The sequence below is a fragment of the Mustela lutreola genome, chromosome 14, assembly GCF_030435805.1.
Source record: "Mustela lutreola isolate mMusLut2 chromosome 14, mMusLut2.pri, whole genome shotgun sequence".
Lineage (NCBI taxonomy): Eukaryota > Metazoa > Chordata > Mammalia > Carnivora > Mustelidae > Mustela > Mustela lutreola.
In genome coordinates this window covers 50,648,611-50,663,877 of record NC_081303.1, presented here as the reverse complement: position 1 = coordinate 50,663,877, position 15,267 = coordinate 50,648,611, and the positions used below count along the sequence as shown (strand labels likewise).

General features: G+C 42.0%; 1 non-coding gene across 1 annotated transcript; it reads right to left on the bottom strand.

Moving 5' to 3' along the window:
* Positions 1–5,794: 5,794 nt before the first annotated feature.
* On the bottom strand, positions 5,795–5,900 carry LOC131815392 (U6 spliceosomal RNA). The gene has a single exon (XR_009347708.1). It is a non-coding gene; the product is annotated as a U6 spliceosomal RNA (small nuclear RNA).
* Positions 5,901–15,267: the final 9,367 nt, after the last annotated feature.

Here is a 15,267-nt window from a genome sequence, read left to right as displayed (position 1 = left end):
GTTTATACCTGTCATGCGATGCTAGTCTTGCCTCAGTCCTAGGAGTTTCCTGACTCTCCTTTTTCCCATTCCAGCCACTCATTTTCATGTGTATCCTAGAAGAGTCTGAGTTGTTAAGAATTTACTTCGTCAGGCAGCTACTTTCTAAACTTAGGCAGCTCCGTTTTTAGAAGATAGAAATTTAGGATGGGCTGGGAACTCCGAACCACCCCCTATACCCACTACAGGGTATCAGGCACAACGCAGAAACACAAAGTTTCCCGGGCACTCTGATGTTAGCGTTTTCAATGATGAGGGAAGGACAGAATGCCAGTGCAGCCCATGGCAGGACTAAGCAGAACCAGCGGGAGCAGATTCCCATGTGTTCAATGGCAGGCAGGGTTGTCTGCTGCCCCCTACCTGACTCCTCACTTGCTCTAGAGCTGCGAGGGACCCCTCCAGATCCTGAGCAAGTCTTAGGCTGGGAGGTAAGTGGTAGCCTTGGACAAAAGGTGAGCACGCGTTCATGACCTGACTGGAGGCTAGGAAAAAAGTAGAGGGAGTTACTGTGAGGTTTTAAGAAAGCAGAGACCATTATCATTTGAATTATGCCCCATTTCTATACGAGGTCGAAGTTGGTCTTACCTTGAACTATTATGTTATCAAACTATTATGTTATCAAACACACATAGCATGATGGACAAATTTCCTATTCGTAGGCATATTTAGCAAGGTGTCGTGCAGGTCAACAAAGAAGTCTGCGGTGCGGTTCGTGAAATCGGCTGGTGCTGTGTATTCCTTTTTGGAGAAGCAGTGTTGCATAGCGGTTAAGAGCTCTAGACTCTGGGGACACCTGGGTGGCTCAGTTGGTTAAGCGGCTGCCTTTGGCTCAGGTCATGATCCCAGCGTCCTGGGATCAAGTCCCACATCGGGCTCCTTGCTCGGCAGGGAGCCTGCTTATCCAGCCTCTTTATGCCCCAGTTTCCTAATCTGGAAGGGAGGATCAGGATAGTACCTACCTTAGAGGGTTTTGGGTGGTAAATGTAAAGCCTTTAGGCGTTGCCTGACACAGACTGAGGGCCATAGCTATTATCAGAGACGTCATCCAGTTTCAGAAGTGTTATACATCCCACTTCAAGGGTTCTAACTTTGCTTCTCGCCCATTATAACTTTCTCTGAGGTCGTATTATAGAATGAATACACTACTGCCCAAGAAGTTTGGGTGAGGTCTGCAGAGAGATCCGTGTGACTTGCAGCTGCCAGTTTGAAGGTGATGACAAATTTCCAATTTCCATTAGCCATAGTAAATTCTTGATTACCTAAGATAAATAGAACTTGAAAGGACTTTGATTGATAGTCTCTTTAAAAGATTGATCATTCTATTTTTCTAGGCTTCTTTGGAAAAACACAGACATGTGTTTTTTATTTAGTATGTTTTAGTATGTGTTTAGTATGTTTTGATGCTAAAGATAAGATAAAAATTTGCAGATTCTCAATGCAAGAGATTGCATTCGGTATGTAAGAGTAGCTTTTTTTTTTTTTTTTAAGATTTTATTTATTTATTTGACAGACAGAGATCACAAGTAGGCAGCGTGGCAAGCAGCGGGGAGGGGGAGCAGGGCTCGATCCCAGGATGCTGGGATCATGACCTGAGCTGAAGGCTGAGGCTTTAACTCACTGACCCACCCAGGCGCCCCAAGAGTAGCATTTTCTATTCTGCTTTGACACCACTAGTTAATTACAAATAAATAACACGGTGTTGTGGGAAGGTCTCAGGTGTTGGGGTCAGACCATCCTTGTAAGACTTTCAGTTCTGTTACGCCCTGTGTGTTCTTGGGGAACCACTTAACTTCTCTTGCCCTTGGCTTTCTTATCTCTAAACAGGAGCTAAAAGCATTTATCCTCACATGGTTGTGCTAAGGACAAAACTAGACAATGAACATGAAAACATTTGACACATAGATGTACTCAGTAAACCTGAATGAAACAAAAATAATTAACAAACTTATCTAAACCCCCCAGTCTGCCACAGGAAAAAAGCCAAATTATTCCATGAAGCTTAATGCTTTTTGTGGAAGGAAATCCCAGTTAGGCTAATAAAAGGGGGCACTGCTGGTACGATCAAATTTGCCAAGCCAGTAAGTGTATAAACAAGAAGGATAAAGATCAGGGTTATGGAATCCTGTTCCCTTGTCCACAGCCAGTTCAATTAGCTTGATAAATGGAAGAGGCTTTAATTATAGAGGATGAAGTGCCAAGATCAACAGGTAAATATAGAGCAGGGTTTTTTTGTTTTGTTTTGTTTTTTTCTATTTTCAAAAGGCTTCTCTTTATACCATTAGAAAGAGGTTTGCAGATTATCCAAGAAAATTCTGTTTCCTACTCTGAAGGAATCCTTTTAAAAAAATTTTAAACATCAAATGGCTAATAGTGGTCAGCTATTTTAAGATTTAACATACTAAGAAGAGTGTTTTGCTTAGAAGGTAAAAAGTACTCTACTGAGACCAGATATAATAATTTCCATCGCTGAACTGTGATTCCAACATCATTATAAATATTCCTTTGTTAATGTAATTTTCCTCCCTTTTTCTTAGAGATTTCCACTTCCACTCAATGTTCCTCTTTAAAAAAAAATTGGGTTTCGTTGGAATAGAAGTAAATTATGCAAATGATCGTCAGGGAGATTGGCCAGATTGTCGATGACATCACCATCCCACCACCTAAATACAGGCTTCTTATTGGCTGTTCTCAGAGGCAGACAAGACCGGGAAGGCTCTGTCTGCATCACTTGTGAGTTGGAGAAAGCTCTGAGTCCATACTAAATTTTATTGTTTTTTGGGTTTTGTTTTTTGTTTTTACTTAAAATGTACTCAGAATCATTATCCATATATTATTACATCTTCCATGTAATTCCACATGGAAATATGTCTAAGTAAATATTTTAAGTGCTTCCTTACCCATTCTATCAAGTGATCGTATCATGGATTGTTTTACTAACCCTTCTTAGATACTTAGGTGTTTCCATTTTTTGCCTTCAGAAACAGAACTGTAATTACGATTTTATTCAAAATTGTACATGTTATTTCCTCCACAGCATGGAAACTCTGATACCTAACTGGTCATTTTAAAAAAGATTTTTTATTTATTTATTTGACAGAGAGAGAGAGAGAGAGAGAGATCACAAATAGGCAGAGAAGTAGGCAGAGAGAGAGGGGGAAGCAGGCTCCCTGCTGAGCAGAGCGCCCCATATGGGGCATCATCCCAGAACCTGGGATCATGACCTGAGCCAAAGGCAGAGGCTTTAACCCACTGAGCCACCCAGGCACCCCAACTGGTCATGTTTTAAAAGAGTAACACTGAACAGATTGCCATTCCTGTATCCCTTCCCCTCACAACATCCCTGAGACCTGCGTGGGGGATCCCAGGGTCCAGCTCATTCCTGGGACGGGTACATCTCCTGTCTGTAGTAGAAAAAGCTGGAAGTTCCTGCATTTCATTTCAGGTGGATGCATAGTCTTCATTCTCAGTGCTTGTTGCTCCTTAGTATGGGAGAAAGGTCACAGCAATCGTGGCTATGGACAGAGGAGGTTTGTGAAGTGTAAACATAAGCCCTGATTGTACGGCTCTGTGTGAAAGCCTGGGACTTGGGGTTCCTTGATGGTTCTGTCGTTAAGTGTCTGCCTTCAGCTAAGGTCATGATCCCAGGGTCCTGGGATGGAGCCCTGCATCGGGCTCCCTGCTCGGTGGGAGGCCTGCTTCTCCCTCTCCCACTCCTCCTGCTTGTATTCCCTTCTCTTGTTGTCTCTCTCTGTCAAATAAATAAATAAAATCTTTTTTTAAAAAGTCTGAGATTAGTAAATGACTGCTTTATGTCCTTTCCCATCTCTATAGGGAATCCATAGAAAACCTCTGGACAATTTGTGACTTAAAGCTGAAAAGGCTAGACCTTAAAAAAATAAAATCCAATGAAAAAAGAGGGGAAAAAAAGAAAGAAAATAGCAGCTTTGCTCAGAGAGAATCAGTGGTTTATTATTTTACATCTGAAGAGAGATATCTATGGCAATTACATCTGTTCGTCTATGTGGTACTTTCAGATATCATAATAAGAATAAACAGTCATACCATTGAAAGAGAACTTGGGTGCTGTGCATTTTGCTAGGAACCTTGTGAACACTCTCTTACTTAATCCCCACAACAGTTCTGCAAGATAAATGTTATTCCCACTGTACAAATGAGAAAACAGGCTCAGAGGGATTCTAGCACTTTCTTTCATGGACCTGAGATCGGCAACCTGAGTTCTGTCTAGCTCTAAAGGTGAAAAAACCTAAAAGCTCACCCTTCACAGCTATAATTCTAAGCCACTCCTGTGGTAAAGAATTTACCAATGAGGACTAGTCTACAGTTAAATATATGTGCATTCTTTCAGACATATTTATGAAACACATAGCATGTACAAAGGCTTTACAAGATGCCTATGGAAGATAGAGAACCAGAAAAGACCAGGGCCCCTGCCTTTGGATTCAAGTCCAGGTGGGGAAATAAAAGGCACAAACAAAATGTAAAACAACAAAAGACTGAAATAGTAATGTGTGTCAACATTCCAAGGTGGGGAGTCATTAAGTCCCCCAGTGCAGAGGGGAGACAGGTCTCCTAAGGGACCGACATGACCCTGAGAAAGAAGTGTTTACACACGTTCATCCGTATCATGGATAAAGGATAATACGTTGTTTTAGAATGATTCAGAAGTGTTTAAGTAGGTAAGAACTATAGAAGTCATCTTTTTCTTTAAAGATTTATTTACTTATTTATTCGACAGACAGAGATCACAAGTAGGCAGAGAGAGGAGGAAGCAGGCTCCCTGCTGAGTAGAGAGCCCGATGTGGGGCTCGATCTCAGGACCCTGGGATCATGACCTGAGCCGAAGGCAGAGGCTTTAACCCACTGAGCCACCCAGGCGCCTCAGTCATCTTTTTAAAAATATATTTTATGTATTTATTTGAGAGAGAGAGAGAGAGCGCACACAAGCGGGGGGCCATTTTGGGGGTCAGAGAAAGAGGGAGAAGCAGACTCTCTTCTGAGCAGGGAGCCTGCCTGGGGGGCTCGATCCCAGGATCCTGAGATCAGGACCTGAGCTGAAGGCAGAAGCTTAACCTAGTGAGTCACCCAGGTGCTACAAGTCATCTTGAAAATAAAATCATTCAATATTCGGATCTTTTTATTCTTATATCTGCATATTATAGAGTTTTTATGGCATATGGGAAAAATATTTTTTTCTTTTTATTCTCTGAGACCATAAGAGAGTGTTTCTCCGAAAGTCTGGTTCGTGGATTACAGGCAACATAAATCAATTTTATGAAATTTAGTTATGTATTCAGATCCCCAGATCCTATACCAAAGGGACAGAAACAGAATTTCCAGGGAGGGGGGGCCTGAAAACTTACACTTGAAACAAGGACCCAAGGTGATTCTTTTTTTTTTTTAAGATAGGTTTTGTGGGTTTTTAAAAATTTTTTATTTATTTATTTGATAGACAGAAATCACAAATAGCCAGAGAGGCAGGCAGAGAGAGAGAGGAAGGGAAGCAGCCTCCCTGCCGAGCAGAGAGCCTGATGTGGGGCTCGATCCCAGGACCCCGGGATCATGACCTGAGCCAAAGGCAGAGGCTTTAACCCACTGAGCCGTCCACACGCCCCAGGGACCCAAGGTGATTCTTATGCACACTGAAGTTTATGAACCCCTGATGTAGGGGAAGACTTTGTTGATCACATTTATTATTTTTTTAATTCAACAAACATGTAGATTTATTTTAAATCAGAAAAATATGATATACTTCATGAATTTGCATGTCATCTTTGTACAGGGCTGTGCAGATCTTCTCTTTGTTGTTCCGGTTTTGGTGTATGTGCTGCTGAAGAAAGCTCGGTTGGTCACATATATCACATTTATCACAGTTATCGATAGATTTGTGAAATAATAATATCTCCAGAGGTGCTTGGGTATCTCTGGTCTTGATCTCAGAGTGGTGAGTTCAAGCCCTGCATCAGGCTCCATGCTGGGGAGCTGGGGCACCTGGGTGACTCAGTGGGTTAAAGCCTCTGCCTTCGGCTCAGGTCATGATCCCAGGGTTCTGGGATTGAGCCCCCCACCCCATGTAGGGCTCTCTGCTCAGCAGGGATCCTGCTTCCTCGCCTCTTCTCTCTCTGCCTCTCTGCCTACTTGTGATCTCTGTCTGTCAAATAAATAAATAAAATATTTTTAAAAAACAGTGTTTAAAAATAATATCTCCTATTTATTGAGCACCTACTATTTTCCTGTCACAAGCTCCCATCTGGGCTATAAAACAAACTTCATAGGTAAGTTCGTAACCTCCTTTTCACAGATGGGAAACTGAGGCTCCAAGAGGATTCAAACTTGACACCTGACTTGGGAGAGCTAGCCCAACCAGTTCTGCATGCTTTCAGTGGCTTCTCCCACAATGCCCACTGCTCTGTTGCTTAGACTATGCTAATGGCTACATGCTTATTAATATTAAAAACGGCTATCATTTAAGTGCCTTTTAGGAGCCATATAATTACGGCCTAAACCTTTCAATAAGTTCCAATGGTACTTTGCCATGTGAGGGAATTAAGAAGCAGAAATATTAGTATATCTCTCAAAATTACCTTCCCCTCATTGAAACAGCGTTTTCTTATTCCGGTGGAACTTTTCCTCGTTTTTACTTCTCCTCGACTGTTTCTGAAACCTTTTTCAGCTCCGTTGGGTCTCCCTTTCTTTGGTGTACTATACCCCGGCCCTTTTGCACCTTGTTTGGAATGGCAAACCAAGAGTGGAAGTGAAGGCTTTCTCACAGCCATGCCCCTTTTCCCAACACGGGAACGGAGAGCTATAGTCTGAATCAAGAGAGAAGTGTCCGTTGCTGGAAAAAACCTGCTGATCTTGTGACTGCAAAAAGAAAAAGACAATTTAATTGAGAAAGCCTTTCCTGGGAAGGAGGGGATCACACTATGAAATTTTATTCTCGATTATGTCATAAATCGTTTTCAGGGAGTCTCATATGGCCCTGGGGCATCCCCAAGCAGCTAGAGGGACAAAGGGCTGTTTTCACTGGTGAGTGCACCAAGGCTTGCCTTATGCCTCTCACAGGGTACTGGGGAAAGAAGATAATATTGTCTTTCAAGATGCAATGACTTAGTATAATTCAGTAACATAAATAGTTTAAAATATATAAATGTCTATACCCTTTTACCCAGTAATGCCCTCCTGGAAAATAATTCAAAAGAAGAAAACAAAGCAACAGCACAACAACAATAACAACAAAATATAAAGCAGCATTGTTTAGAGCAGTGGAAAACCTGAACGGACCTACACGCCCAAGAATAGGAAGTGGGTGAGTAACAATGGTCTGAGAATGCAATGGAATGTTAGCTGCTGTTGAAGAGATCCGTATGATAAGTATATAGGAACACAAAAAGACTTTTACAGAACATAAAATGAAAGCATTAGAATGAGAAATTGTCCTGAGCCAGATAGATAAGGAGTTGGACAAACACGTGTTATTAGCTATATGGACAAATCACTTGACCTGAGTCTTGATTTCCACATTTATAAAACAAAGATAAAATCTCCATCGTTCCAGGATCGTTTGTGAGAACTAAAGTTGATATAAAGCGTGGATAAAGATGGGAAGGGAGTGCGGCGCCTGGGTGTCAGTCATTAAGCCTCTGCCTTCTGCTCAGGTCATGATCCCAGGGTCCTGAGATCTAGCCCTGCATTGGCCCTTCTGCTCAGCGGGAAGCCTGCTTCTCCCTCTGCCTCTCCCCTTTCTTGTGTTCCCTCTCTCATTGTGTCTCTCTGTCAAATAAATAATAAAGTCTTAAAAAAAAAATGAGAAGGGAGTACTAGGCAATAATTGTAAGTTTTATGCTGGGATATGGGACCACTGAAAATTTTATTTGTAAAGTACTTGTTTTTTATTTTATTTTATTTTTATTATTTTAAGATTTGATTGATTGATTTACTTACTTTTTAAAGGTTTTATTTATTTATTTGATGCAGAGAGCACGAGCAGGGGGAACAGCAGAGGGAGAGAGAGAAGCAGGTTCTCTGCTGAGCAGGGAGCCCATGAGGAATTTGATCCTAGGACCCCGGGATCATGACCTGAGGCGAATGCAGATGCTTAACCAACTGAGCCACCCAGGTGCCCCAGGTCCTACTTATTATTTATGATGTTTTAAATGTTATACTATTTTCCTCCTTTTGTTCTCCACGCCCTTAAAAAAGTTGCATGCTTCCTATGTAGGAAGTGTGTGCACGTGTCATCAGGAAACTTGCCTAAATGGATCACTAAGCCCTCCTGGGAGAGGGGTCCTCCAACCACACGACTGGAGTCAGCTCCAGGAAAAGGATAGGAACCCCAAACACTGGCATCTAGAAAGGTGGCTCAGCTAGGTTCCAGGGCTTGTTTTCCAAAGCATTTAGAAGACAGATAGAAGCACTTTTTAGATAGAGGTCTCTCTCCTGACAGTTTGGAGGTGGGGAAGGGTCTCGTGACCAGGATGCCGGCCTTCCATCCACCTTTGCTTCAGAATGCTCCTCCCGCCTCCCTGAAACCACTTCCCTGAAGAGCTGGATTCATGGGCAAAGAAGTAGCAGGAGGAAGGTATGAAAGCAATAGATTCTTTTGGCTAATATATACTGAGCACCCTCTTTGTATCAGGCATCATGTTTGGCACATATAGACACAGACTAAGCCAGGTAGAATATGTTTAGAACACAGGCTTCAAAAAAAAAAAAAAAAAAAAAAAAAACCGAAAACCAAAAAACACAGGCTTCAGAATCTTCTAGAAAACCTCTCTACCTAGAGAGTGTTGACCTAGGAGAGGGTATTATTGGTAGATTTTCATCAATCCATCTTCATCCAAGATGAGCAGAGAGGTACAAGAATATAACTTGTTGGGGTGCCTGGGTGGCTCAGTGGGTTAAAGCCTCTGCTTGCGGCCCAGGTCATGATCCCAGGGTCCTGGGATCGAGCCCCACGTCGGCCTCTCTGCTCGGCAGGGAGCCTGCTTCCCTTTCTCTCTCTCTGCCTGCCTCTCTGCCTACTTGTGATCTCTGTCTGTTAAATAAATAAATAAATAAATAAATAAAATCTAAAAAAAAAAAAAAAGAATACAACTTGTTGCAGGGTTTTATTCTGGGCAAGTAAGGAAATTAGTCTAAAATGGGTTCCACCGAAGTATCAGGCAATATAGTGCAGAAAGGATGAAAACCATTTAGACGTGAAAAAGCAGTAGCAATCTTCTCTTACTAATGAGAAATGAATGGTGGTAACAGTATGTCCGGGGTTTCTGCTGGAAAGCTTTGGGTCAGTTACTTCTGTTCCTCTAAAAATTCTGGAAACTTTGTTCTACTTGGCGGTAAAACAAAGATGATCTCTCTTTAGGGTTCTACCAAATTCTTTTTAATTGATTGTTTATCCTCCCCAGGCCCTGCCTTCCAACAGCCAGCGCCAGGGACACCACTGATGAAATATTCAGCATTGGGATGATATTTGATGTATAATTAAATCGAATACATTTAGAAGTTCAGTTTTATAGACCTTTAATCTTCAACCTAATAAATCTTCATGGAGATAATCTCACAAACAAAACTGAAATATTTTTAGAAATACTACCCTCCTTGGAAAAATGAATAACCCTGAATGTAATTACTATACATAGGAAAGAAAACATTTACCAAGCACTTTTATATACCAGGCAAGGTACTAAATGCTTTACACATTATTTCATGTAATCTTCATGACCCTGTGAGGTCGGTCTTACTAGCCCCGCTATACGGATGAAGTCATGTCCTTAAGATCACAAAGTAACATATTAGCACATCTTGGGCTGGAACTCAGGTCAGATTCTGACTCTCATGCTTTTCCTTAAATTTTTACAGGAATTCATTCCCAAAACCCTTTCATTTACTATAGCTCATTCCATCCTCCCACACAGAGATGTTGAACACAACTTTAGGATTCTTTAACCAAAATCACAGAGCCAGGGGCAAAACCAAGGTTTATAGCAATCATAACTTCAGTGATCTTCTATCGAGTGCCTTTCATCTGGTAGGCTCTGTGCTAAGTATTTTTTATACTTTCTTCCCCATTTTAATCTTCACAATAACCTTTTGAGGTGGGCACTATTATTATCCCATTTGATGGGTGAGAAAACCAAGACTCAGAAGGGCCAACCTTGGGGCGCCTGGGTGGCTCAGTGGGTTAAAGCCTCTGACTTCAGCTCAGGCCATGATCCCAGGGTCCTGGGATGGAGCCGCATATGGGACTCTCTGCTCAGCTGGGAGCCTGCTTCCCTCTCTCTCTCTCTGCCTGCCTCTCTGCCTACTTGTGATCTCTGTCTGTCAAATAAATAAATAAAAATCTTTAAAAAAAGGGCCAACCTCCTGCCCAAGTTTATATACTAACGTGTTAGGACTAGAATTCAGGTTTGTAATAATGATAACATAATTGATAAAAAACAGTTGTCACATTTTGAGCTCCTATTATGTGTTAGATAATGCTTTAAATTTATTTTCACAACATATTTTGAGATTTACAATTGGCATCGCTTTTTTTTTTTTTAGTATATGTGCTGCCGAAGCGAGCACTGTCATTGCTTTTTTTTTTTCCCCCAAGGTCTTATTTTTAAGTAATCTCTACACCCAGCGTGGGGCATGAATTTACCACCCTAGAAAGCAAAAGTTGCAGGTTCTGCCGACTGAATCAGCCAGGCACCCCAGCACTGTTCTTTCGGTGCTCACCATTTTTCAGATAAGGAACTAAGAGTTATAGAAAATAAATTAAAGTCTCCAAGACATACAAATGGGAAAGGGTAGAGTCAGGATTTGAATGCACGTCTCTAGGGCCCCTGGCTGTCTCTGTCAGTAGAGCATGCAACTCTTAATCTCAGAAATGTGAGGTTCAAACCCTATGTTGCATGTGGAGATTACTTAAAAATAAAATCTTAGGGCGCCTGAGTGGCTCAGTGGGTTAAGCCGCTGCCTTCGGCTCAGGTCATGATCTCAGGGTCCTGGGATCGAGTCCCGCATCGGGCTCTCTGCTCTGCAGGGAGCCTGCTTCCTCCTCTCTCTCTCTCTCTCTCTGCCTGCCTCTCTGCCTACTTGTGATCTCTCTCTGTCAAATAAATAAATAAAATCTTTTAAAAAAAAAATAAAATCTTAAAAAAATGAATGCAGGTCTCTGACTCCAAGACCTATGTCCTTAACCCTGAGGCTTTGCTCACTCCTGCTCTCTATACACCCCTACTACCTACCCTAAGTGTGGTCCCCAGATCAGCAGCATTGGTATAACCCAGACCTACTGAATCAGGTGTATTTTGACAGTATGCCTGCATGATTCCTACGTCCGTTAAACTTTGAGAAGCACTGCTCTAGCACCAGCAATACACAAAATAAAGAAGAGAAGCCAGATTGTCAAGAACAGAGCATATTCCCTTGGAAATCAGTTTTGAGCTAGAGGAAGATATGTCCTGCAGCTAAACTTTATAATGGTGAACTTTTTCTAATTCAGGGATCAAATTAAGTCAATAAATTATATTTTCTTGTCTTTCCTTCCATCATTTCCTTCCTCTTCTTTGGAGCTGACTATCATTTGCCCGACTATCACTTCAGAAGATGACAATAATTGAACAGTAGTAAAGAAATACTTATGGAAAACTCAAAGTGTCGACTGTTGTATTTTTTTTCTTTTAATTTGTAGGTTTTTAAATTCTTGGATTTCTACTTAAAAAGATTTTATTTTGGGGGTGCTTGTGTGGCTCAGTGGGTTAAGCCTCTGCCTTTAGCTCAGCTCATGGTCTCAGGGTCCTGGGATCGAGCCCCCCACGTAGGGCTCTCTGCTCAGCAGGGAGCCTGCTTCCTTCCTCCCCTCTCTCTGCCTGCTGCTCTGCCTACTTGTGATCTCTCTCTCTGTGTCAAAGAAATAAATAAAATCTTTTAAAGAAAAGATTTTATTTTTTAAGTAATCTCTACACCCAATGTGAGACTCAAACTCACAACCCCAAGATCAAGAGTCATATGCTCTACGGAGGAAGCCAGTCAGGCACCCCCTAAATCCTCGGATTTGTGATTGTGATTTTATGTTGCTGAATAGAGAACAGTTATTCTCTTGCTGAACTTGTTCCTAATTCACACTGCAGAAATGAATGTTATTGCCTTTTGGTGTTCCACAAAAAGCACCGGATTTCCACGTATGTGAACATGAGGATCAAGACTCCAGAGTCTTGGGACACCTGGCTGGCTCAGTTGGTAGGGCTGATCTCTCGATCTCAGGGTCATGATTTCACGCATGGCATTGAGCATGGAGCTTACATAAGAAAAATGAAACATAGGGGTACCTGTCGTTCGTATGGGTTAAGTGTCTGATCATGGTCATTATTCCAGGGTCCTGGGATCGAGCCCCACATGGGGCTACCTGCTCAGCAAGGAGTTTGCTTCTTTCTCTCCTTCTGCCTCTCCCCCTGCTTATTTATTCACTGTCTCTCTAGCAAATAAATAAAATCTTCAAAAAATATATTAAAATATAAAACAAGCAAAAAAAGACTTTGAAATCTCTCTAGAAATCAGATAATCTAACCAAGAGGAACTTGTCATAGTTCCAAGAGGAACTTGTTCTTACTGGATAGTAAAAATATGAGTAGTTTTTATGTCCTCCTTTGTGCTGTCTTGAATATTTAAAAATATCTACGGTGAACATTCATTGACAAATGTCCAAGGAACACCTACTAAGTCACAGACACTGCTCTAGGTGCTAGAGAGAGAGAGAGCAGTGAACAAGCCAAAAAAAAAAAAAAAAAAATCTGTGCTCTGGATTGGTGGTTGCAAGAGGTAGAGTAGGGGGATGGGACAAAATAGGTGAAAGGAGTCAAAAGAAGCAAACGTCCAGACATAAAACAAATAAGTCACGGGGATGTCACCTGCAGCATGGTGACTGGGGCTAATAATACTGTATCACATATTTGATAGTTGCTAAGAGAGTAAGTCTCAAAAGTTCTCATCACAAGAAAAAATTCTTTAGGTATAGTAGTGGACGTTAACAAGACTTATGTTGAATATGTACAAATATTGAATCATTATGTTGTATACCTGAAACTTTAATGTCAATTATATCTCAATTTAAAAATCTGTTCTTGGGTGCCTGGGTGGCTCAGTGGGTTAAAGCCTCTGCCTTCAGCTCAGGTCATGGTCTCAGGGTCCTGAGATCGAGCCCCCCATCGGGCTCTCTGCTGAGCAGGGAGCCTGCAATCTGTTCTTTATTTTATTTATTTTTTTACTTCTTCTTCTTCTTCTTTTTTTTTTTTTTTTAAAGATTTTATTTATTTATTTGACCAGAGACCAAGATCACACGCAGGCAGAGAGGCAGGCAGAGAGAGAGCGGGAAGCAAACTCCCGGCTGAGCAGAGAGCCCAATGTGGGACTTGAAATTTTTTACTATTATTTTTTTAAAAGATCTTATTATTTATTTGAGAAACAGAGACAGAGATAGCAAGAGCGAGCAGGAGCTAGGAGGAGAGGGATAAGCAGGCTCCCCACCGAGCAGGGAGCCAGATGCAGAGCCAGATTCAGGGCCGGATCCCAGGACCCCAGGATCACGACCAGAGCTGAAAGCAGACGCTCAACCGACTGAGCCACCCAGGTGCCCCAGTCTCTGTTCTGATGTCAGTATCTTTGGGCTATCCCTCTTGGGTTGGTCAGAGTCCTTGAAGAAGACACGTCGCATTTCCTCTCTCGAAGGTAAACGTCTGGTAGCCAGAGACGTAGGAATCGAATGGAGGAAGAGGCCTGGGGATCTGAGCATCCAGTATCCATAAATCCAGTTATCTCCCACTGATGACACAGAGATACCTCTTCGACCCTCTCTGGAGAATAAATTCTTCAGTCTTCTTTTAGAGGAAGGACGCAGCCATTGAATTAGGGAGAGGTAACCTGGCCATCTTGAACAGCTCTCGAAATTCTTATTTTAATCCCTGCCCAGGGTACCACCTGTAGGTGACAGCCCTTGCTGTCCTGTACCTCTCTGGTGGGCAGCAGGGGTGCGGGGAGAGGGGGTGCAGGGAGCCACTGCCACCAAGTCTAGAGACTTGAGGGACTGGGCAGGTACAAATCAGGTTGGGCCTCAGCTTTTTCCACTTTGGATTTAAGGTTCAGGTTTCTGCAGGTTAATTTTGTTAATGCATGCCTGTTTGCTTTCTACCTTCTCCCTTTTTTTGTTTTTGTTTTTCCTACTGGCTCTTCTCATTATTGTGGGTTCACGCTTAAAAAACCCACTACTGTCATTTTTGTGGTGCTGTAAGAGGGAACAAAAGTAGATCTGTGTGCTCGTCCTCATTAACTGCCCTAACTCTCCTCACTTTTGACGAGTGTTTTCCTATTCTAACCTAAGTTCTCTCTTGATACCACTCAAATCTTTATTCTCTTCCGTTTGTCCTTAGATATTTGAATAAAATACGTGTTTTTACGTGTAGCTGACTGGGATTTAGGAAGAGTTCACTGACTTTTGCGTATTTAATATTTTAAGTAGCAGGAAACAAAGGATGGCTTTCCTCAGCAAAGCAGAAATAGAGATGAGACCTACACATATTCAAATTTCTAAATTATGTATGTGTAAGTTTCCTTATGGTAGCATTGTTTGTAGTAGCAAAAGACTTCGAAAAACCAACAGACCCATCAGTAGGGGACTTTTTTTTTTTTTTTTTTTTACATGTTATTTATTTATTTGACAGAGAATGAGAGCACAAGCAGGGAAAGGAGCACAGGAACAGGGGGAAGCAGCCTCCCTCCTGGGAGCCCAATGTGGGGATAGATTCCAGAGTCCTGGAGAAAGATGGAGGCTTTTTTTTTTTTTTAAGTTATTTATTTATTTGACAAAGAGAGAGGATACACAAGCAGGGGGAGTGGGAGAGGGAGAAGCAGGCTTCCTGTGGAGCAGGGAGCCTGATGCAGGGCTCCATGCCAGGACTCTGGGATCATGACCTGAGCTGAAAGCAGTTGCTTAACCAACTGAGCCACCCAGACAGCAGAGGACTGCACGCCAGTCAGCAGAGGACTTGTTAAATAAACCATACCAATCCACATGGTAGCATATTATACAGCTAAAAAGAAGGAGGCAGATCTTTATATTCTAGTGTGAAAGAGTCTGTAAGGGCAGAATAGTATGCTCTCAATTGAGTTTAAAGGTACATTCCTATATCTGCAACGGGGTTACCTCCTGGGAGAACTAGGTGACTGGGA